Source organism: Rhynchophorus ferrugineus, unplaced genomic scaffold (assembly GCF_030347505.1).
Source record: "Rhynchophorus ferrugineus isolate W39M unplaced genomic scaffold, kcgeb_rfMv2 rfM7, whole genome shotgun sequence".
Lineage (NCBI taxonomy): Eukaryota > Metazoa > Arthropoda > Insecta > Coleoptera > Curculionidae > Rhynchophorus > Rhynchophorus ferrugineus.
In genome coordinates, this window is record NW_027472586.1 from 1,434,610 (window position 1) to 1,460,035 (window position 25,426).

Below are 25,426 nucleotides of genomic sequence, written 5' to 3' on the forward strand. Positions count from 1 at the left end.
TACACCGAAAATATTAGCTCAAATAAAAGTTTAATAGGACTGAAGTAGTTTCTAGCTATAAACAACAATAAACTTCATAAATTTATCGAAAAAGCAGTATAAATTAATTTCAGCAGATATTTTCATATTTCTTTGGCTATTTTTAACGTAATAACAAATAAAATACAACTAATATTCCATAACAATAACTCAAAAAGCACTTGCAACCTCTATTTGGACTACTCTACCTACAATTCACAATGTTTTTGGTAAAATATACCAGATAAAACATAACAGTATGATTGTAAAATCATAATACCTTAAAAAGCAATGGAATTTGTTTGAGTTTCAAACTCGACAGTAAACAACGGTAACGACTAAAGTAACATTTTACAAATAAAAACATATTTTCAATAAATATTCGATGTTAAAACAGTACGATATAAAAAACTGTTTTTATAAATTTGATTTTCATCTGTATATGTCATCACATTTACAATTGCCTATTGAAAAAATCAAATTCTACTCGATAAAAAACGACGTCAACAACTGTCAACAAAATATAGCTAGCAACAAGTCATCGATACATTAAAAATGCATTAATATTAATAATCTTACTTTTTATCCACTGTATGGTTTCCCAAATAAAAAAAACTTGACCACGCGCGCACACACACATTCTCAATACTTTCTAATAAAATATTCGATATACACAAGCAATAAACAAACTTAAAACCGACACTACCGCATATGACTTTAGACGCTACCCAGGATTCAGTGCAAAATGCATCGACGCCCAATAACAAACCGGTATGGTTTCATCACCGACGTGCTGTACATAGTTTTTTTGGCAGGAACGGCCAACTTTGATGGTGATTTTTAATAACATTCGGGGTATTATAAAATAAATTCAGTTACCCGCGATACGTGCGGTGGTGATTTTGCTTCGGACGTTTGGTGAAAAATTTCAGTTTGATACATTAATTTTCGGATAATAACGGTAAATACTAAAGTTCGGCGGTTAGTTTTTAATTATATTAGTGGACTTATTATTTTTATGTCGGTGATCGCGGCTGTGGAAATAGAAATAATTAAGGGGTAAGTGACATTAACACATTTTATACGAACTGAAATAACGATGATCTGCTTTATTTAGTAGTTAATATATATTAATAATATATGTTAATATATAAGTTAAAATTTGGACCTATAAAATGATACTGTAGGTAGTAAAGTAAGATAAAAGAAAGATCTTTCCAAAAAATAATAGTTTAGCAAGTGGCGCTCTTACGGATGCTTGTAGAACTAAGGAAAATTGTTTTCCAACGCCAACTGTTGCGACATAATTATGGAACGCTTAATTCTTATGTAATAAAAAATAGTGTAAATAATAAGATTTTATCCAACTTTTTATAAAAATAACGCTATGTAATATAAACTCTGTTTAATATAAACCCTATATAATATATAATATATACAAAGAGTTTATATAATTTAAACAAAGAAGCACATTATTATATTTTAATCAAATTAATAAACATTTGGGTTGAATATTAATTAGAAAAAAAAATCATTATAAACTCATTAAACTGCATAATGGGCACTATAATCAGTACCTGTTGAACCTAATTGAAATAACCAATAAGTTTTATTTCATATTTATTATTTTTATTATATATATTTCTAATTTTATCTCTATTTTCTATGTTATCCTTATAGTTTTTGTTTATTTAAAAGTGAAATGCTCAAATATTCTATATAAACAGTTACTTTATTAAAATAAAGATAAGATGAAAGTAAACTAATGAAAAATAATTGGAAAATAAATTTAAAAATAACACGTAAGATGAAATGATGGAAGAAATTCGATGATCTAGCGTTATCAGTTCGTCTGACAAAACTTTATTTCTTCCTCCTTTTGCCCCCCGCGCCCCTTTTAATAATCCCGTCGTTCCCAGTAGGAAATCTTGCATCGTTGGATTTGGATCTGTCTTTTTTCCTGCTGGCCCGTCTGCAGGTTTCGAGAGGTTGCCGGTTGGAACGCCGTTATTGGCAGAGCAGGAATCCACAGTGTCGTTTTTCATGTTTTTGTGAGGAGCCAGCTGAACGGACATGGTTTATTAGAGGCACCTCGCAGGTTCTTATTGCTGCAGGAACTGTTGGGATGGTCCAGTGTCTTATATTAAATGAATAATTAATTATTCCAACTGAACTAAATGTTTCTCTGTTTATTTTAATAGACAGAAAGTGAATGTATTTTATGGAGATGGCATTATACTCGTTATTTTGTTCCTATTTTTATTTTTACTATGCCTTTTATGATAATTTACTTGAAGAAGTGTTATATCTAATGGTTTTTTAATGGTTTCTTGCTATTAAGTGACTTTCGTTTTACATTATCTCAGATTGAGGACTAAAGTTTCAGAAATTATTGTTTAATTTAATGTTTTGTATATACATGTAAAGCACTAACGATTTTTTAAATTTATTTAAATTTATTTGGTTCCATTGAAAGTACTCTGTGTGTTTTTTCTTCAGATCTTGGTGGAAATTGTTGAATTTGATTTTTGTTTAGTGTTTGATTTAGTACAGCTATCAGAGTCGAGCCTCCTTTGTTACAGTTACGGTGTGTCCTTGAAGCTTTTTCTGAGTGTATTAAATAATCAGAGATCCAAAGGATCTAAATATGATGAGCACGGCTGTTAGGGAATTATATTTGGTTCAGTTCTTGAAGCAAAGTCGCGCAGAATGAATGTATGTGTTGGAGGAAAAGAAAATATGGATTTTCGTAAATTTCAGTTTAGATTCATTTTAGCAGCGATTTTCTCTCTTTATTCCACTGTTTAACCCCCTAGGAGTTAACCCCCGTTCTTTCGATGTCCACACTAACGCAAATCGGTTCGAAACAGTCTTAATTTTGAGGATTAGTCCTATTACCTTGATATATTTAATAATATCATCAATCTAATAAATACATATCAATCTAATTACGTATAGAAAAAGAGAAACCAACAACTTCAGAAACAGGGGACATTTCAATATCAACAAAACGAAAAAGAAGTAACTTCCCAAAAGAGCCTTATTTATGTTTTTGGATTTATCATCAAAAACAAGGGGGGAAACGGGACTTTGCCGCCCACGACCCCCCATCTATCCTATCTCAAACCACGCACGTCACGGGACGCACCGGCCGGTTTACGGAAAGTTTTAATAACGGGGGAAAGAAAGAAAAAAGAATCGAGTCGAACATGACAGCCCGGTTACCTGGATTCGGATATGGAGATTATTGAGGGACTCGGGACGGTAATAATGCGAAATATAAAGACCGGGACCTGTCAATGTTGTTAGGAAGTTGGCAACGAAATCCTATATGGTATAAATTTGTATATTGAAAAGTTATTTTCTGTTTCTGTCTTTAACACCGCCCCCTCCCCCCAGATACATATAGTATGGCGTTTAAGTTTTCTAATTTTATTTTGTTTACATATAAAAAAAGTAAAAATTCTGTTAAATTGGTGAATGAGCGGATCCTTCGCCAATTCATAAAAACGAATGAATGGGAAGGAGTCGGTCGTTCGGCAATTTATGAAACACTTTCCCTATTAACGACAAAATACCCCTGTAAAAAATTCCAAGTAAGTTTCATTTAAATTACAATGTACTATTCATAGGAAATAATATAGCTAATGTATGCACACTTTCTACTAATTCGAAAGAGTACTGAATGATACATCAAATTTATCATATGCATATAACAAAAATAGAAATTCAGTTAGAATGGTGAAGGAGCCGATCCTTCGCCAATTCATGAAAACATCTCGCCTATAAATATTAACGGCAAAATATCCCCGTATAAATTTCGAAGTAAGTTTCATTTAAACTATAATATCGTATTCATAGGAAGGCGAGGATCAGTGGAGAAGGAATACTATTCATAGGAAATAATATAGCTAATGTATGCACACTTTCTACTAATTCGAAATACTACTAAATAATACATCAAATTTATCAAACTCATATAACAAAATAAAAATTCAGTTAGAATGGGAAGGAGTCGGTCGTTCGGCAATTTATGAAAACACTTTCCCTATAAATATTAACGACAAAATATCCCCGTAAAAAAATTCCAAGTAAGTTTCATTTAAATTAGAATGTACTATTCATAGGAAAGCATCTATCTACATGAAAAATAATATTGCTAATGTATGCACATTTTCTACTAATTCGAAATAGTACTAAATGATACATCAAATTTATCGTATGCATATAACAAAAATAGAAATTCAGTTAGAATGGTGAAGGAGCCCATCCTTCGCCAATTCGTGAAAACATCTCGCCTTTAAATATTAACGGCAAAATATCCCCGTATAAATTTCGAAGTAAGTTTCATTTAAACTACAATATCGTATTCATAGGAAGGCGAGGAACAGTGGAGAAGGAATACTACTCATAGGAAATAATATTGCTAATGTATGCACATTTTTTACTAATTCGAAATACTACTAAATAATACATCAAATTTATCAAACTCGTATAACAAAATAAAAATTCAGTTAGAATGGGAAGGAGTCGGTCGTTCAGCAATTTATGAAAACACTTTCCCTATAAATATTAACGACAAAATATCCCCGTAAAAAATTCCAAGTAAGTTTCATTTAAATTACAGTGTACTATTCATAGGAAAGCATCTATCTACATGAAAAATAATATTGCTAATGTATGCACATTTTTTACTAATTCGAAATAATACTAAATGATACATCAAATTTATCGTATGCATATAACAAAAATAGAAATTCAGTTAGAATGGTGAAGGAGCCCATCCTTCACCAATTCGTGAAAACATCTTGCCTTTAAATATTAACGGCAAAATATCCCCGTATAAATTTCGAAGTAAGTTTCATTTAAACTACAATATCGTATTCATAGGAAGGCGAGGAACAGTGGAGAAGGAATACTACTCATAGGAAATAATATTGCTAATGTATGCACATTTTCTACTAATTCGAAATAATACTAAATAATACATCAAATTTATCAAACTCGTATAACAAAATAAAAATTCAGTTAGAATGGGAAGGAGTCGGTCGTTCAGCAATTTATGAAAACACTTTCCCTATAAATATTAACGACAAAATATCCCCGTAAAAAATTCCAAGTAAGTTTCATTTAAATTACAATGTACTATTCATAGGAAAGCATCTGTCTACATGAAAAATAATATTGCTAATGTATGCACATTTTCTACTAATTCGAAAGAGTACTAAATGATACATCAAATTTATCGTATGCATATAACAAAAATAGAAATTCAGTTAGAATGGTGAAGGAGCCGATCCTTCGCCAATTCATGAAAACATCTCGCCTATAAATATTAACGGCAAAATATCCCCGTATAAATTTCGAAGTAAGTTTCATTTAAACTACAATATCGTATTCATAGGAAGGCGAGGATCAGTGGAGAAGGAATACTACTCATAGGAAATAATATTGCTAATGTATGCACACTTTCTACTAATTCGAAATACTACTAAATAATACATCAAATTTATCAAACTCATATAACAAAATAAAAATTCAGTTAGAATGGGAAGGACTCGGTCGTTCAGCAATTTATGAAAACACTTTCCCTATAAATATTAACGACAAAATATCCCCGTAAAAAATTCCAAGTAAGTTTCATTTAAATTACAGTGTACTATTCATAGGAAAGTATCTATCTACATGAAAAATAATATTGCTAATGTATGCACATTTTTTACTAATTCGAAATAGTACTAAATGATACATCAAATTTATCGTATGCATATAACAAAAATAGAAATTCAGTTAGAATGGTGAAGGAGCCGATCCTTCGCCAATTCATGAAAACATCTCGCCTTTAAATATTAACGGCAAAATATCCCCGTATAAATTTCGAAGTAAGTTTCATTTAAACTACAATATCGTATTCATAGGAAGGCGAGGAACAGTGGAGAAGGAATACTACTCATAGGAAATATTATTGCTAATGTATGCACACTTTCTACTAATTCGAAATAATACATCAAATTTATCAAACTCATATAACAAAATAAAAATTCAGTTAGAATGGGAAGGAGTCGGTCGTTCGGCAATTTATGAAAACAGTTTCCCTATAAATATTAACGACAAAATACCCCTGTAAAAAATTCCAAGTAAGTTTCATTTAAATTACAATGTACTATTCATAGGAAAGCATCTGTCTACATGAAAAATAATATTGCTAATGTATGCACATTTTTTACTAATTCGAAATAGTACTAAATAATACATCAAATTTATCGTATGCATATAACAAAAATAGAAATTCAGTTAGAATGGTGAAGGAGCCGATCCTTCGCCAATTCATGAAAACATCTCGCCTATAAATATTAACGGCAAAATATCCCCGTATAAATTTCGAAGTAAGTTTCATTTAAACTACAATATCCTATTCATAGGAAGGCGAGGAACAGTGGAGAAGGAAATGCCCCGCAGAATCGTAAAATGTTGGAGAGACCAAAAAGTGTATCCCCAGGCGGGGCCGTATTAGAACGACAACGTTACCGAAAATTCCATTTACATCTTTGGCATTGTGCCTGGACCGCCACCAATTTTACATCATCCCAGTTAGATCTCGAATTTCTGGCGCATTACGGAACGAGAAACTTCCGTTCCCGGATTTTCTCCAGGAGAATTTCGCACCGACGTCGATGCCGGGCCCGATTAGAAGAGAAGGTGGCGGCGGAGGCCGCGTTCGATCGCGAAATAGTGCCATCTGAGTCGCGGACGTATTCTAGGATTTTAATCTGGATTCGGGCTTTCGAATAGACGAAATGAGACATAAGGCAATGTTTATATAATGGCGGAGGAGCCGCCGAAAGATTACTTTTCGCAATGTCTTGCTGTAGAAGTATCTTATACTTTGATAATGGAGATATTAATTACAGTTACACAACGAAACATATATTTTCAAAAATTAAGTGAAGTTCAGTTTATGTCACATGTCTTAAAAATTATAGTTTCTAAAGCAAATTTACATACATTTTCGTTCGAGGACATTTAGGTTTTAAATTATATAAGGAAGAGTGTATTTTTACAAAATGAGTGGTTTTCGGTTTATCTCACGTATCTTGAAAACTGTACATTCTACAGCAATTTAATATAGATTTTCATTTTTATCGTCTCAAAGTACATATATTTTGCGAGTTTTATCTTTATCCGAGAGATAAAAGAAATTGACATTTTTTCCATGTATATAGTCGTGAAAATTTGCGATTTTCTGCCATTTTCAATATTTTTGTTGCCATTTCCGTTAGAATAGGAACTGATTAATGAAAAGTACAAGGTTTATAGAGAATTTTATGCTGAATCGAATGGTGTTATACTCATTTTTCTATAACATTTAGTTTTTAAGTTATATAAGGAAAAGTGTATTTTCAAAAAATGAGTGGATTTCTGTATATGTCACATATCTTAAAAGCTATACATTCTAAAGCAATTTAACATAGATTTTCATTTTTATCGTCTCAAAGTACATATATTTTGCGAGTTTTATCTTTATCCGAGAGATAAAAGAAATTGACATTTTTTCCATGTATATAGTCGTGAAAATTTGCGATTTTCTGCCATTTTCAATATTTTTGTTGCCATTTCCGTTAGAATAGGAACTGGTTAATGAAAAGTACAAGATTTATAGAGAATTTTACGCTGAATCGAATGGTGTTATACTCATTTTTCTATAACATTTAGTTTTTAAGTTATATAAGGAAAAGTGTATTTTCATAAAATATCTGGATTTCTGTATATGTCACATATCTTAAAAGCTATACATTCTAAAGCAATTTAACATAGATTTTCATTTTTATCGTCTCAAAGTATATATATTTTGCGAGTTTTATCTTTATCCGAGAGATAAAAGTAATTGACATTTTTTCCATGTATATAGTCGTGAAAATTTGCGATTTTCTGCCATTTTTAATATTTTCGTTGCCATTTCCGTTAGAATAGGAACTGGTTAATGAAAAGTACAAGGTTTATAGAGAATTTTATGCTGAATCGAATGGTGTTATACTCATTTTTCTGTAACATTTAGTTTTTAAGTTATATAAGGAAAAGTGTATTTTCATAAAATATCTGGATTTCTGTATATGTCACATATCTTAAAAGCTATACATTCTAAAGCAATTTAACATAGATTTTCATTTTTATCGTCTCAAAGTACATATATTTTGCGAGTTTTATCTTTATCCGAGAGATAAAAGAAATTGACATTTTTTCCATGTATATAGTCGTGAAAATTTGCGATTTTCTGCCATTTTCAATATCTTTGTTGCCATTTCCGTTAGAATAGGAACTGGTTAATGAAAAGTACAAGGTTTATAGAGATTTTTATGCTGAATCGAATGGTGTTATACTCATTTTTCTGTAACATTTAGTTTTTAAGTTATATAAGGAAAAGTGTATTTTCATAAAATATCTGGATTTCTGTATATGTCACATATCTTAAAAGCTATACATTCTAAAGCAATTTAACATAGATTTTCATTTTTATCGTCTCAAAGTACATATATTTTGCGAGTTTTATCTTTATCCGAGAGATAAAAGAAATTGACATTTTTTCCATGTATATAGTCGTGAAAATTTGCGATTTTCTGCCATTTTTAATATTTTCGTTGCCATTTCCGTTAGAATAGGAACTGGTTAATGAAAAGTACAAGGTTTATAGAGAATTTTATGCTGAATCGAATGGTGTTATACTCATTTTTCTATAACATTTAGTTTTTAAGTTATATAAGGAAAAGTGTATTTTCATAAAATATGTGGATTTCTGTATATGTCACATATCTTAGAAGCTATACATTCTAAAGCAATTTAACATTGATTTTCATTTTTATCGTCTCAAAGTACATATATTTTGCGAGATTTATCTTTATCCGAGAGATAAAAGTAATTGACATTTTTTCCATGTATATAGTCGTGAAAATTTGCGATTTTCTGCCATTTTTAATATTTTCGTTGCCATTTCCGTTAGAATAGGAACTGGTTAATGAAAAGTACAAGGTTTATAGAGAATTTTATGCTGAATCGAATGGTGTTATACTCATTTTTCTATAACATTTAGTTTTTAAGTTATATAAGGAAAAGTGTATTTTCATAAAATATCTGGATTTCTGTATATGTCACATATCTTAAAAGCTTTACATTCTAAAGCAATTTAACATAGGTTTTCGTTTTTATCGTCTCAAAGTACATATATTTTGCGAGTTTTATCTTTATCCGAGAGATAAAAGTAATTGACATTTTTTCCATGTATATAGTCGTGAAAATTTGCGATTTTCTGCCATTTTCAATATCTTTGTTGCCATTTCCGTTAGAATAGGAACTGGTTAATGAAAAGTACAAGGTTTATAGAGAATTTTATGCTGAATCGAATGGTGTTATACTCATTTTTCTATAACATTTAGTTTTTAAGTTATATAAGGAAAAGTGTATTTTCAAAAAATGAGTGGATTTCTGTATATGTCACATATCTTAGAAGCTATACATTCTAAAGCAATTTAACATAGATTTTCATTTTTATCGTCTCAAAGTACATATATTTTGCGAGTTTTATCTTTATCCGAGAGATAAAAGAAATTGACATTTTTTCCATGTATATAGTCGTGAAAATTTGCGATTTTCTGCCATTTTTAATATTTTCGTTGCCATTTCCGTTAGAATAGGAACTGGTTAATGAAAAGTACAAGGTTTATAGAGAATTTTATGCTGAATCGAATGGTGTTATACTCATTTTTCTATAACATTTAGTTTTTAAGTTATATAAGGAAAAGTGTATTTTCAAAAAATGAGTGGATTTCTGTATATGTCACATATCTTAAAAGCTATACATTCTAAAGCAATTTAACATAGATTTTCATTTTTATCGTCTCAAAGTACATATATTTTGCGAGTTTTATCTTTATCCGAGAGATAAAAGAAATTGACATTTTTTCCATGTATATAGTCGTGAAAATTTGCGATTTTCTGCCATTTTCAATATTTTTGTTGCCATTTCCGTTAGAATAGGAACTGGTTAATGAAAAGTACAAGGTTTATAGAGATTTTTATGCTGAATCGAATGGTGTTATACTCATTTTTCTGTAACATTTAGTTTTTAAGTTATATAAGGAAAAGTGTATTTTCAAAAAATGAGTGGATTTCTGTATATGTCACATATCTTAGAAGCTATACATTCTAAAGCAATTTAACATAGATTTTCATTTTTATCGTCTCAAAGTACATATATTTTGCGAGTTTTATCTTTATCCGAGAGATAAAAGAAATTGACATTTTTTCCATGTATATAGTCGTGAAAATTTGCGATTTTCTGCCATTTTTAATATTTTCGTTGCCATTTCCGTTAGAATAGGAACTGGTTAATGAAAAGTACAAGGTTTATAGAGAATTTTATGCTGAATCGAATGGTGTTATACTCATTTTTCTATAACATTTAGTTTTTAAGTTATATAAGGAAAAGTGTATTTTCAAAAAATGAGTGGATTTCTGTATATGTCACATATCTTAGAAGCTATACATTCTAAAGCAATTTAACATTGATTTTCATTTTTATCGTCTCAAAGTACATATATTTTGCGAGATTTATCTTTATCCGAGAGATAAAAGTAATTGACATTTTTTCCATGTATATAGTCGTGAAAATTTGCGATTTTCTGCCATTTTTAATATTTTCGTTGCCATTTCCGTTAGAATAGGAACTGGTTAATGAAAAGTACAAGGTTTATAGAGAATTTTATGCTGAATCGAATGGTGTTATACTCATTTTTCTATAACATTTAGTTTTTAAGTTATATAAGGAAAAGTGTATTTTCATAAAATATCTGGATTTCTGTATATGTCACATATCTTAAAAGCTTTACATTCTAAAGCAATTTAACATAGGTTTTCGTTTTTATCGTCTCAAAGTACATATATTTTGCGAGTTTTATCTTTATCCGAGAGATAAAAGTAATTGACATTTTTTCCATGTATATAGTCGTGAAAATTTGCGATTTTCTGCCATTTTCAATATCTTTGTTGCCATTTCCGTTAGAATAGGAACTGGTTAATGAAAAGTACAAGGTTTATAGAGAATTTTATGCTGAATCGAATGGTGTTATACTCATTTTTCTATAACATTTAGTTTTTAAGTTATATAAGGAAAAGTGTATTTTCAAAAAATGAGTGGATTTCTGTATATGTCACATATCTTAAAAGCTATACATTCTAAAGCAATTTAACATAGATTTTCATTTTTATCGTCTCAAAGTACATATATTTTGCGAGTTTTATCTTTATCCGAGAGATAAAAGAAATTGACATTTTTTCCATGTATATAGTCGTGAAAATTTGCGATTTTCTGCCATTTTTAATATTTTCGTTGCCATTTCCGTTAGAATAGGAACTGGTTAATGAAAAGTACAAGGTTTATAGAGAATTTTATGCTGAATCGAATGGTGTTATACTCATTTTTCTATAACATTTAGTTTTTAAGTTATATAAGGAAAAGTGTATTTTCAAAAAATATGTGGATTTCTGTATATGTCACATATCTTAAAAGCTATACATTCTAAAGCAATTTAACATAGATTTTCATTTTTATCGTCTCAAAGTACATATATTTTGCGAGTTTTATCTTTATCCGAGAGATAAAAGAAATTGACATTTTTTCCATGTATATAGTCGTGAAAATTTGCGATTTTCTGCCATTTTTAATATTTTCGTTGCCATTTCCGTTAGAATAGGAACTGGTTAATGAAAAGTACAAGGTTTATAGAGAATTTTATGCTGAATCGAATGGTGTTATACTCATTTTTCTATAACATTTAGTTTTTAAGTTATATAAGGAAAAGTGTATTTTCAAAAAATATGTGGATTTCTGTATATGTCACATATCTTAAAAGCTATACATTCTAAAGCAATTTAACATAGATTTTCATTTTTATCGTCTCAAAGTACATATATTTTGCGAGTTTTATCTTTATCCGAGAGATAAAAGAAATTGACATTTTTTCCATGTATATAGTCGTGAAAATTTGCGATTTTCTGCCATTTTTAATATTTTCGTTGCCATTTCCGTTAGAATAGGAACTGGTTAATGAAAAGTACAAGGTTTATAGAGAATTTTATGCTGAATCGAATGGTGTTATACTCATTTTTCTATAACATTTAGTTTTTAAGTTATATAAGGAAAAGTGTATTTTCAAAAAATGAGTGGATTTCTGTATATGTCACATATCTTAAAAGCTATACATTCTAAAGCAATTTAACATAGATTTTCATTTTTATCGTCTCAAAGTACATATATTTTGCGAGTTTTATCTTTATCCGAGAGATAAAAGAAATTGACATTTTTTCCATGTATATAGTCGTGAAAATTTGCGATTTTCTGCCATTTTTAATATTTTCGTTGCCATTTCCGTTAGAATAGGAACTGGTTAATGAAAAGTACAAGGTTTATAGAGAATTTTATGCTGAATCGAATGGTGTTATACTCATTTTTCTATAACATTTAGTTTTTAAGTTATATAAGGAAAAGTGTATTTTCAAAAAATGACTGGATTTCTGTATATGTCACATATCTTAAAAGCTATACATTCTAAAGCAATTTAACATAGGTTTTCGTTTTTATCGTTTCAAAGTACATATATTTTGCCAGTTTTATCTTTATCCGAAAGATAAAAGAAATTGACATTTTTTCCATGTATATAGTCGTGAAAATTTGCGATTTTCTGCCATTTTCAATATTTTTGTTGCCATTTCCGTTAGAATAGGAACTTATTAATGAAAAGTACGTGTTTTATAGAGAATTTTATGCTGAATCGAATGGTGTTATACTCATTTCTCTATAACATTTAGTTTTTAAGTTATATAAGGAAAAGTGTATTTTCAAAAAATGAGTGGATTTCTGTATATGTCACATATCTTAAAAGCTATACATTCTAAAGCAATTTAACATAGATTTTCATTTTTATCGTCTCAAAGTACATATATTTTGCGAGTTTTATCTTTATCCGAGAGATAAAAGAAATTGACATTTTTTCCATGTATATAGTCGTGAAAATTTGCGATTTTCTGCCATTTTTAATATTTTCGTTGCCATTTCCGTTAGAATAGGAACTGATTAATGAAAAGTACATGTTTTATAGAGAATTTTATGCTGAATCGAATGGTGTTATACTTATTTCTCTATAACATTTAGTTTTTAAGTTATATAAGGAAAAGTGTATTTTCAAAAAATGAGTGGATTTCTGTATATGTCACATATCTTAAAAGCTATACATTCTAAAGCAATTTAACATAGATTTTCATTTTTATCGTCTCAAAGTACATATATTTTGCGAGTTTTATCTTTATCCGAGAGATAAAAGAAATTGACATTTTTTCCATGTATATAGTCGTGAAAATTTGCGATTTTCTGCCATTTTCAATATTTTTGTTGCCATTTCCGTTAGAATAGGAACTTATTAATGAAAAGTACGTGTTTTATAGAGAATTTTATGCTGAATCGAATGGTGTTATACTCATTTCTCTATAACATTTAGTTTTTAAGTTATATAAGGAAAAGTGTATTTTCAAAAAATGAGTGGATTTCTGTATATGTCACATATCTTAAAAGCTATACATTCTAGAGCAATTTAACATAGATTTTCATTTTTACAGAGACATTTTTTCGAGAGACAAAAGAAATTGGCATTTTTTCCATTAATTTCTCTCTAGCATTTAGTTTTTAAATTATATAAGGAAAAGTGTATTTTCGTATTTATTCTAGAGTATAATTACCCTCCCGCAAAGGAGTGTTCAGAATATACCGAGCAATATTTTCTCTCAGATCGTATCGGAACCCATTAGAGGCAAAAATGTTACCGTGCAGGTTTTCCAGTGCTGTGCCCTGAACGGAAATTTAGCCACAACGAGCCGGCTTTTCTTTATTCTTCTCCTCGACGCCGTTTAACATCTCGAACATATATATATATATATATATATATATATATATATATATATATATATATATATATATTTTAAAGTTTTTTTACTAACGAGCTGTTTAATGTTGGCTCCGAACTTACGGCATTAAGCCTATGGACTGGTCAATGACCAACTTAAAGACGGAAGATATCTGATCATATCCAGCCTGGTTAGTCGTATGAGTGGGATTCTCGTCGGATTTTCCACTGTTACCTATAAAGATATTTACAGTTACAATCACGAACATAAAGTATATCCATAACCCAATAGGATTCGAACCCGCGACAACATAATAACAAATTTCTGATGCGTAAATAATGGTTTCCTGAGCGCCCATTTAAAGTTCGTGATCTCAGAAGGAGCCGAGGCAGCTTACTTACAGGGGACCACGTCCTCTCCCCCCTCCATGCGACCCGCCGCGGCCACGACTTCGTCTCGGCGCTATCGAACGCAACGAAAGTAACCGGCCGGCAACTTATATAAATTATGACGTAATAAATAACGCCATATCTACTAAATACGTCCAAAAATACTATTCCAATTTAATTTAAAGCCAGCGATGGCCGGCGGATGGGGGAGAGGGGGGTGGCGACGGAGACTCGGGAGGGCCTGGAGAGAGAAGACAGAGCGCGAGGGACGAGACTAAATCAAAGGAAATCTTCCGTAGCGTTGCAGGTAGGTTCGACAGGAAACGGCGGCGAGGGTAAGACGTCGCAGGAAAAAAAATCGACGCATAATTGGACGTAATTATGATTTACGGGCGAATGGTTCGGTAATTTGTGGAGTTGGAAATTAATTTCGAATAACAATAAAAATATCCAGAGAAAAGAGGCGCAGGAGTACTGATTAATCTTCCTTTGAATCGGTACGCTAATGGTTTGAAAATTAAGAACGATTGTTTTGATTTTATTCTAACTTTCTGTATATATATTAGGGCTATAAATTAATTTAAAAGGATTTTAAGCAACTTCATATCCCAGCGTCACTTTTCACTATCTATGATTTCGTCGAAGTGTTAACATCGTGAAAAAGCAGTTGAAGGTCATCGAGTATTGTGTAAAGCTTACGGCAAGCCAGCTCCATCAATTTTTATATGTGAATATTGGTTTCGACTCTTTAAAATTGGTGATTTTGACAGCTAAGGCCAAGAACTTTCTGCAGAGCCAAGAAGACGATGATTTGAAGGCAATATTCGATGATAATTCCACCTAAAATGCAAGAAGAATATCCAAAATTGTTGATAGTAACATAATAAACTATTTTCAATCGTTTGAAGAACTTGGGAATGATCCAAGAGCTTAAATATTTTGGCTTTAATGAATTGAAGCCAAGAGACATTGAAAGGCGTTTGATCATCTCTGAAATGCTGTTTCAACGGCAAAGATGAATATCTATAGCACCAAGCTAGTGCTGAGAATTTGATGGTATCATGTTGATGGATGTGGTATACTACGAACTGCTAAAACCTAATGACACCATCAACGGGGAGCAATTGATGCGTCTGTGTCGGGTATTGCACGAAAAATATATTTATATTTTTATAAAAACGTCATATTACACATCACCATTATTTTATATAAATAAAAATACACGAATATCCTAAATAATTGATTTAATGTTGAAACTATATATAAGGAGGGAAATAAACATTGAAAATTTTTTGAAATAACAAATTTTATTTAAAAAATTATTGAATAAAATGAAATAATAAAATGAATTTCTATATGCCTTTCTATTTTTTTATAAAAACACCATATTTAAATAAACATTACCATAAAAAAGACCAAAATTGTTTAGATCAAATACAGCCAATATAGTTAAAACCAAACGAAAAAGCCACCACTATATATGAAAGCAGTAAAATTTTTATAAAAATCTCCAAATATTATCCCTACTTTTATTGATCCACAAACCCCAATAATGAATTGACTACCTCGAACTTTCGATTAATATATTGTGCATTTCCTAGCCTAAAACGAATGGATGATATAGTAGTTTAAAACTGAATGACATCTCAGTCAATACATCATTATATTCACAAAACAATTATTTATTTACCTATACTCTTATATAATAATGCCTTGTATTTTCCTTGTCATTAGATCTCTAGGGTGTCATTGATAGATTTATATTTTGTTTATTTGATCCAGGTCTACTTTTGTTAACAGATTTATGTATTTCAAAATATCACTGTACTTTGTTCTTACATCTTAGTAAAATGCTGTCGAATTTCTTCTTATCTGATTCTCTGAATTTCACATTCTTCGACTTTTACTCTCAACAAATTCTAGCTATATCTTAGCTATAAAATAAAATTTAAACCATTACTAAAAGATATTATGTTTGAAATAAATGTCTGATTATTACCAGTTAATACAGTTTTTGGTATTATTCTTGATGGACAAACCCCAATGACTTGACTACTTCCAACACAGCAAGAATAATTTTCTTCTCTGTTTTTGTTTTCATTAAATTTTGGCATTTGTTGATGTCTATTCGAGGTCCTTGAAAATGATGTGTCATAAATTTGATTATAATTTTTAAAAATTTAACCTTTCATTCTGCACTTACCCTTATTCTTCTTATTCGTGTTGTGGAGTTGTATTCTGTATATACGTACATTATAACAAACAGCCTAAATAACAGCATCTTTTATTAGAAAGAGAGTCATGTGTGTAACACTTCAATTAATTTGATCGGTGATTAGCTGACGTAGGGATGTCGAAAAAATATCATTATATCGATTTTTTGATATTTTTCCAAAACTGTATCGGGAGTTGTAAATGTGAGTATCGAAAAGTGAAATATCGATATGAAAATCGTAGTGATCTCGAAGGAAAGCATCGAAATTTTGTTTTGTGATTTCTCCCCTTCAATCGTCAAGTGAATATTGGGTGGAAAAGTGAGACTGGAACGGAAGAAGTTCTATAAGTACATCGAACTTCTGTTTTAAGGGTTCTTCTACCCGAAAATAAAGTTAATTTTGTATGCTTTGGTATCGAAATTGTTTGTTCGCTGATATATTGACATATCTGACATATTTTATTAGATTAGTATTAAAAAAATATCGAAAATATTGGCTCCGTAGCCAATATGCCTAAGCTTCATAACAGGTCAATTGAAAAGTCCCCGGCCTACGATAGTAAAACACTTTTTTTGGCAAAATTAGTTTTTTTTTTATTCAACACAATTCCCTTCAAGGGTGATACATTGATTATAGTGACCCTCCAACTTTTCGATACCATTCTTGTAGTACGATTTGTCCTTTGCTTCAAAATATGCCTCAGTTTCGGCGATCACCTCTTAATGGCCGTCCTTTTTCAAGGTAGCCAGTCAAAAAAAAAATGAAAATACAGACGCTATAAACTTGTCAGCCAACTGTTGAATTTTTCGCACGCTTTGGATCGGGTTCATCGTGTGCAGTCCACTCGGATGATTGTCGATTGGACTTCGGAGTGAATTGATAGAGCCATGTTTTTCCATTGTCACATATCGATGCAAAAACTTGGGTTTATTACGCTTGGTTATCTTCAAACACTGCTCCGAATCATCAACTCGTCGTTGTTTTTGGTTAAAAGTCCGCTCGCCCGATACCCACTTTGCACAGAACTTCCCCATATCAAAATATTCGTGAATGATATGATGTACACATTCAGTCGATGTCTTTAGAGTGTCTGCTATTTCATTCAGTTTCAATTTACGGTCATTCAAAATCATTTTGTGGATTTTGTTAATGTTTTCGTGGGTAACAACCTATTTTGGGCGTCCACTGCATTCATCGTCTTCGGTGCTCATTTCACCATGTCTAAACGTAGCATACCACTCCTTGATGTTTCATTTTTCTGGAGCAGTATCCGGAAACTCGACATCAAGCCAAGTTTTTGCTTCAAATGTATTTTTTCCCTTCAAAAAGCAATATTTAATAACAAAAAAGTTGCTTAACTCAAAATGCTATAAATCACAAACTAATGATCCGACAGCTGTCAAATGTATACACGCATCTTTTGAGGGTTAGGGCTAACTGAAAAACATATGGATTTAATTCTAGTAACGCCATCTATGTGTTAACTCGGGGACTTTTCAATTGACCCATTATCTATATTCATAATTTCTCGGTATACTTTGAAATCTTTCTAGATTTGTCTCCTTCGTTAACCCATCGGTTTCATTCATCTTTTACCCGTTCTACCGCTGTTCGCTCATATTTTCCCCGGAACATAATGGACGAAACGACCGAGACAAGGAGACCGGGACAGTTTGCGTCTTGTTTTAATAAAAAACGGACATAATGCATTCCGTGACAAAAGGTCAGCCCGCATAAAAATGGCAATTTTGAGTTCTTGAAAGCTTTCATAAAACTCCCGGACCGCAAAAATGTTTTCGGCCGTATATAACCAGCCCGACAAAGGATCCCCGCTTGAGAGTGGAACAATATTTTTGTCATTGGCAAATGAGAAACCATCACGGCCGAAACCATTGGGAGGTTCCATCCGTTCCCGTTATTTATAGGTTTCTTTCTGCGATATTTTAAGAAATACCGACGTATACAGGAGCTGAGAATTTTGCCTAATTTTTTTTTCATTGCTGAATTCAGTATTATAGTCACAGATAATGAAAATAGACAGGGGATGCTCTTATCCCTCAAAGAAATTTTGTTCTGTTTCTTTGTACATTCTAGTATTACATTTAAAAAAATTAATATCAGTCCTGGTCCATTTTTATGGAGAATTGCATGAACTTCAATATTAGTGGTAGCCGATTCATTGTACTACATGTTTGAACACTTCACAACATACAACGTGGGGTAAAAGTCGCGCTACCATTTCCATTGCCTATAACTTTACTCAAAGAAAAGATAAGTAAGTTTTCTTTTCACAAAAAGTTTACTTAGTCTATAGATTTTTTTCCGATACGATTGAAAAATTATATCAGCATTTATGACCGTCATTCGCTACACAATTTTCGCCACTTTTTAAAGCATTTTCTATGGCATCCTGCAACATCTGCAGCTGAATTTCTTCAATTCCGTGACAAATACTATCTCTAAGATTTTGAGGCGTTTGGGACTTTTTCACAGAACCTTTTGATTTAAAAATACCCATAAGAAAAGTCTGGTGCAGTTAAATCCGGAGATTTGTCTGGCCATGCTGCGTCGCAACTTCGCGAAATCAGTCTTCGTGGAAGAACGTCATTCAATAATTGAATTGTTGAACGAGCTGTGTGTGTTGTATATTGCTGAAACCACATGTCCTTTAGTCTCTTCCATTCCAGGCATAAGAAAATTTCGAATCATGTCTTGGTGCCATTTAGCAATAACAGTAACTGCAACACTTTGGTCATTTTCAAAAAATAGGGACCATTGATGTTTTTCGTGGATACAATGATGTTTCATGAATGAATTGAGGATTCCGTGTTCCCTCAAAAACCGACTGTTGTGTTTATTGACGTAGCCACTGAGAAGAAAATGGACTTCATCATTCATTATCAATTTAGACGAAAAATCAGACAGTCGACAACCTTAGGATTGCATTACTGTGTACGTTCGGTAGCAATTTTTGGGCCTTTTTAATTTTAAATTTTAAATTGCGTGCAGACATGTGTAACTGAGAAGAACCACGTCTCCGAATTGATGTTTGTGGAAGCTCTGCAACACTATCGCGCGCCAAAGCCACATGTTCAGCGTTACGTCGTTGTTACGTTCGTTGTCTTCCAGAACGAGACCTGTCTGCTGTCATATCGTACTGTCGAAAATTCGCATGTAAAAGAAAAATTGTGGTTTTGTGGGGCACTGGACTATTAGGATATTTTTGACACAATTTCCGCTGAGTGGCAATAATGGAACGATTATTTTCAATAAATATTGTTACTATTTCTGCTCGTTCTTGTGACACGGCATACTTAAAAACCATAATATCAAATCTAGCCTTCTAAAAACACTAGAAAAACTCTTGTTAACAAACGAAAGTTCATAATGCAGGTCATTGTTTATCAAATCTAAATCTAAAAGCGAAAAATTTACACTTACTACCTGCAATGAATCACGTCTGACAATGTGTCGAGAAAAAATCAAATTGTTGGCGGCGCTGGAAAGCCGACACGAACCTGGGGGAGTTGCCCGCCATGGGTGTCTACGATCTCACGGTCATTTAATTGGCAGGGAGTGTTTTATGACGAATGGATTATGGTAAGCCTTCCGGTGCCCTGCCGTAGAGAAACGGATAAATTATAGCACGTTTAAATTAGTCCACACTGACTTTAAAATATTTTTGTATAATAATAATTTGTTGTATTGTGGAGTGTTAATTATACACAACCACTGAAATTTTGGGCCCCACATGAAGTTCTAATGTTTGTAATATATTTAGGATTGTCGCAATAATCCAATGATAAACCAACCATCGAATACATTTCACATATGGTCTTTTCAATAACACAAAAATAACGTTATGAAATATAATTTATTTTAACATTGTGGTACATCTAATGCGTTTTTATTGAAGGACTTAAGCCTTTGACAAGGTGTGGCACACTGGACTGTATGTTAAATTGAAAAAGCTTTTGACCCATACGAACTTTCAAGTGCTGGAATCGTACCTCACATATAGACATTTTATTGTCAAACAGGGTGACGAATACACTGACCTACACCCAATATATTCGGGTGTTCCGCAGGAAAGCGTTCTTGAACCTTTGTTGTATATATTAAATACAGCTGACCTACCGACCTCAAGAAACACTACTGTTACGATACAGCCGTTTTATCATCACACGAGGATCCAATAGCAACCACGAGAAACCTCCAACTTCATCTTAGCAAAGTCGAATTGTGGTTGAAAACGTGGCGTATCAAAACAAATGAGAAAAAATCTACCCCTGTGACATTGACCCTTTGTAGAAGAACATGTCCCTTAGTAAATTTCAATAATCATAAACTACCGCAAACGGACAACTGAGGCATAATTTAACAATACTTAAGCCCATTTGAACCTATAGTATTGAACTGTGGAGTACTACTAGCAAATCTAACATAGATATCCTCCAGAGGTTCCAGAATAAAGTGTTGCGAGTCATCGTCCATGCCCCATATTACGTGTCTAACAAACTGATTCACCACTATATCCCCATAGAACCTATAGCGAGTGTGATTCGGAGTGTTAGTGCGAAGTACTCTGAAATACTATTAGTACATCCCAATGCCCTCGCCAAACAGTTAAATGTGCACGATGACAGTGAAGTGCGTAAGCTCAAACGCAAACTACCATACGATCTGATAAATAATAGACGCATAGAGTGAGATTTAATAATCTCTAGAATATGCTGGAATAGTTTTTAGAATAAGTTAATATAGATTTTAAAATAAGTTAGAATAATATCTGGAATAAGATTTAGATTATAAGTTACACTAGATCACTTACTGAAGTGATCTTCTACATGTCAGGATGGTTGTGTTATATGTCTGAAATCATTGAATAATACTTATTGCACACACACAGGTAGATTGTTAACGTTCTAGGAGATTAATAAAAATAATTGAAGGACTTGGACTACAGTTAATTAAACGCCTATATGACAATGTTCTCGATCATTTCCAACAGAAATCGATTTGGCTACATGCTTTTGTATTAGACTTTATTCCGTCTTTTTTTAACTAGAGTAATGCTAATTCATAAAATGATAAAGAATGCTCCAAATTCAAAAGGGATTTTACGTTTTTGTCATCTGAATTTGGAAATACATTCGACGATGTTGATGACGGGAATAGCCCGTCTTCTTGGAATAGCTCTACAATCTATAGTAGCATACTGCAGACATTAGGATGCCATACAACTAGCTACACGCCGTACTGTAAATAACACACACAGTACAGTCCATAACCAGCATCCCGTCTCTTCGATAATTCAGCGCCGCGAACCCAATTAAAGGTTTAAAGATGGCGCTCCGCCGTATTAGACCGTTTCTCTGTCTATATTAAGGTCGTTCCGACGCCTCGCGGAAGCTGAAGAACACTATCACGACAGTAAAGCTGAGCGGCATTTGGTCACGACGCACGTGTCTTTGTAGGCAGAGCAAAATAATTCGATAAAACTGCGAGTATACGGCGACGTAGAATGTTATCAAGGGGTTAAACCCGGAGCAATTTGCTAATAAGAACGTAGGAATGTAGTTAGCGCATCGAAGTATTGTTATACTTTAAATTTTATTATGTATACGTGTATAATTTCACGCTTTTTGAAATATATCAATATGCTAACGAACATTTTGAATCCTCTTTAAGAATTTTAAATGTACGAAGGAGAGTGAGCCTTGGTATAGTTAAAGTTTATATGGAGAAGAAGCGTCCAATGCTAAAATTTATAAATAGTCCTATAAAACAGCCAATGAGTGCCATAGAAATGTATAATGCAAGGTTGCTGCATTAAATTTAATGTATTTTAGCATTGTAGTACCTCTAATTCATATATTTCTTGAGTGAGTTTGTAAGCTGAGTGAGTTATTTTATTGTATTTACATTGAACTCTTTTCTAAACCACCTATAATGTATATATAGAGTTATAGGCGCCTTTTTTATGTTGTAATTTCTCCTGGAGGCCTACTCTATCTAATTAAAAATAGTATATCCAAGTAATGTATTTTCATTTAATTAGAGAACATATTAACCTTCTTACATTTAGTTCTTGTTTCCTTGATTCCTGTTTTTTTAAGCCTCTTTGATGTCTCTGGATTTCTCCTGATTTTTTTCTTTCACAACCTGTGTATGTTTTACTTTATACAATTTGGTTTAATCACATTTTCCCTAATATATTTGTCATATCTTCAGAAGAGTTAGTATTTATTCTCTCCACATATATTCTAACCGTATGGCCATGTATATCCTAAACAATTACATAAATATCTTTACATATACATATTTCACACTCTAGAGCATGCTTGATTACAGTTATCCTATAATAATTATATACTCATCTTTTGTTCTTATCATTATATGTTGGTAATTATCAGTATTGAGCCATAAGCCCACAGTGAAAAAGTGTCATTCAGTCTCTTTAACTCTCACTATTCAGCTTATTTACCAAACTGTAAGTTTTTCATCAAAAAAACACTTGTTAACGATTCTACCATCTGTCAGTTTCCAATTCAGATAATGTTTATGTCCTCATTGTATCTTTTGTAAGCCTTATTTCTAATAATAAGTAAATTACCTAATTCACAAATATTTAATTTATATTTAACGAGTGATAGAATATTAACTCAGCTCCAGGAATGAAGCTGTCCCTATTTCCACCGTGAACAATAAGTTCAATGGTTAAGAATAGCGTTGGGAACATTGAATATCGAATATTTTCAATCAAATGCAAGGTTCGACTGTTTTATATAATTCGTGATGTTCCGTCGTGTGAAGATGTACGAAACCTTTCATCTATAAATTGTGAGAGAGGAATGGACGGAGATAATTGCTTGGAGCAGTTAATTTTATATGTGTTTATAGTTTCCAACGGTAGTTTAAGCGAGACGGACATGTACACATTGCTTCACGTACTAATTTTAAAAAAGACAAGGAAAAAATAATTACTGAATACTATTAACGTGCAAATATTTGAATGTTCTGTGGATCTGTAAAAAGGAATGGAATAATAACAAACAAATTATTTATCTCATTTTAAACTATTAATAGCTATTTTTAAACAATATACTAAAATAACATACAACTATATATAACAACTAAAATAGACAATACAATAGAACTTAAACAAAATCTAAAAACTAAAAATGTACAATAACCATAAATACTAAATAAAAATTAAACGTATACCTAATCATAGAAAAAAAAACTAATCCATGACATAATTAAAAATGATCGCACAAGAGCTACTAGGGCGTTTTTAAATAAAGTAAATGCTTTAATTATTATTGAACGGAAATATTTTTTAACAAAAATCGAGAGATTAATCGAGATATTACCTATTATTGCTATAAAAACAGTCAAAAGTATTTTACTATTTATCATTCACAATTTTAATCTTTTTACCCTCTTACATTAACAATCTTGGAAAGTATCTTTCCACAATGTTGCTATATTAATATACAATATATTGTTATCTACAACAAATTACCCAATAAATCATAAAACTATATATATCATACATAAATCTATGTAAGCATAAATTGGGTACATTTTGGTCAATCGCGGCTAGGACGACAGAGCCAGAACGTTAAAAATCAGTCGAATGAAACTAGTAGAATAAAAATAGTAACTAAAAGTAGACGCTTGAAACAGTCCATAGTAAATAGTAACAAAATCAGTCGAACCGAAAATAGTGACTGAAAACAGTCGACTGAAACAGTCACTAGTAAAAAGTAGTAAAATCAGTCGAACCGAAAATAGCGACTAAAACACTCGATAGTAAAAAGTAGTCAATTACTAAACAGTCGATAGTTCCCTAACGCTGGTTAAGGCCATTTTTGAAATGAGACAAATATAAACTGTCACTTAGAAAGCCTACCGAAGCGTCATTTGCCAGTGCAATACGGTTTAATAAAGAACGGACGAGATGTACGAAAAAAATAAAGGCAAGGAATAAAAGAAAGTCTAGAAATAAGAAATCGAAAAACTGTAGTGAAATGAGAGAGCGAAGAGGAAGAGGAATTTCATTCAGACATTGGGCTAGATGCCATAATAGGGAATAGCCCCGACTATGTAAATGCAAAATGTACGTTTTGCCAGACATTTTTGTAGACTTTGAGCACTAATAACTGCGCAGGACCAGTATTTGACATTTGGTTATGCGATTCTTGCAAGTAAAATAATTAATTTCTCACAATTACCAAAGTTATTTGACATCTTACTAGATGAACAATATATGAATATTATTTTCTTAGAAGATACTTAAGTTCCCATTTATTTATATCCCATATTTCAGTAACTATCCCATAGTTAGCATCTATTTTACCATTTTGTTTAATGCTCAATCCTTAATATAGTTTATCAAGAAAATATAAAAAACCTTACTGTGTTATATAAAACTATATGGCAAAATATACAAACAAAATTGGATCCCATGTTTAGTTACCATCCTCTGTAGTTATTTACGGGCTTGGTATTTAATTATTTGCATTTTTCGTGTGTTCATTCGAACGTATGATGTCGTCGTTTATAATAGATGGATAGTCGTAACAAAACGTCGCCTACCAATCGATAAATATTCCATTTCTACAGTTACATTGTCGATACTAGCGTCTAGCGTCTTTTCCATTTTCATCCGCACTCATATCATTTGCTGAACATTCGTACTCGTATCATTGCAGAGACTGAATTATGTATAGATCGCTCTGAAACTCCTGCAACACGGACTGCCACGTATACCCGATAACAGAACGCGATTGTAACAAATGCAATACGGAGTTTTTTTATTTGTACTCAACTAGTTTAATATTAAATCAC

General features: G+C 31.8%; 1 protein-coding gene across 1 annotated transcript in view; it reads left to right on the plus strand.

Annotated features, from left to right (window-relative positions):
- Positions 1 to 890: 890 nt before the first annotated feature.
- Grip (Glutamate receptor interacting protein) overlaps positions 891 to 25,426 on the plus strand; it is a 347,975-nt gene continuing 323,439 nt past the window's right edge. The window contains exon 1 of the mRNA XM_076410452.1: positions 891 to 1,077. The gene's annotated coding sequence lies outside the window, so the exon portion shown is untranslated. The remainder of the gene's footprint in view (positions 1,078 to 25,426) is intronic.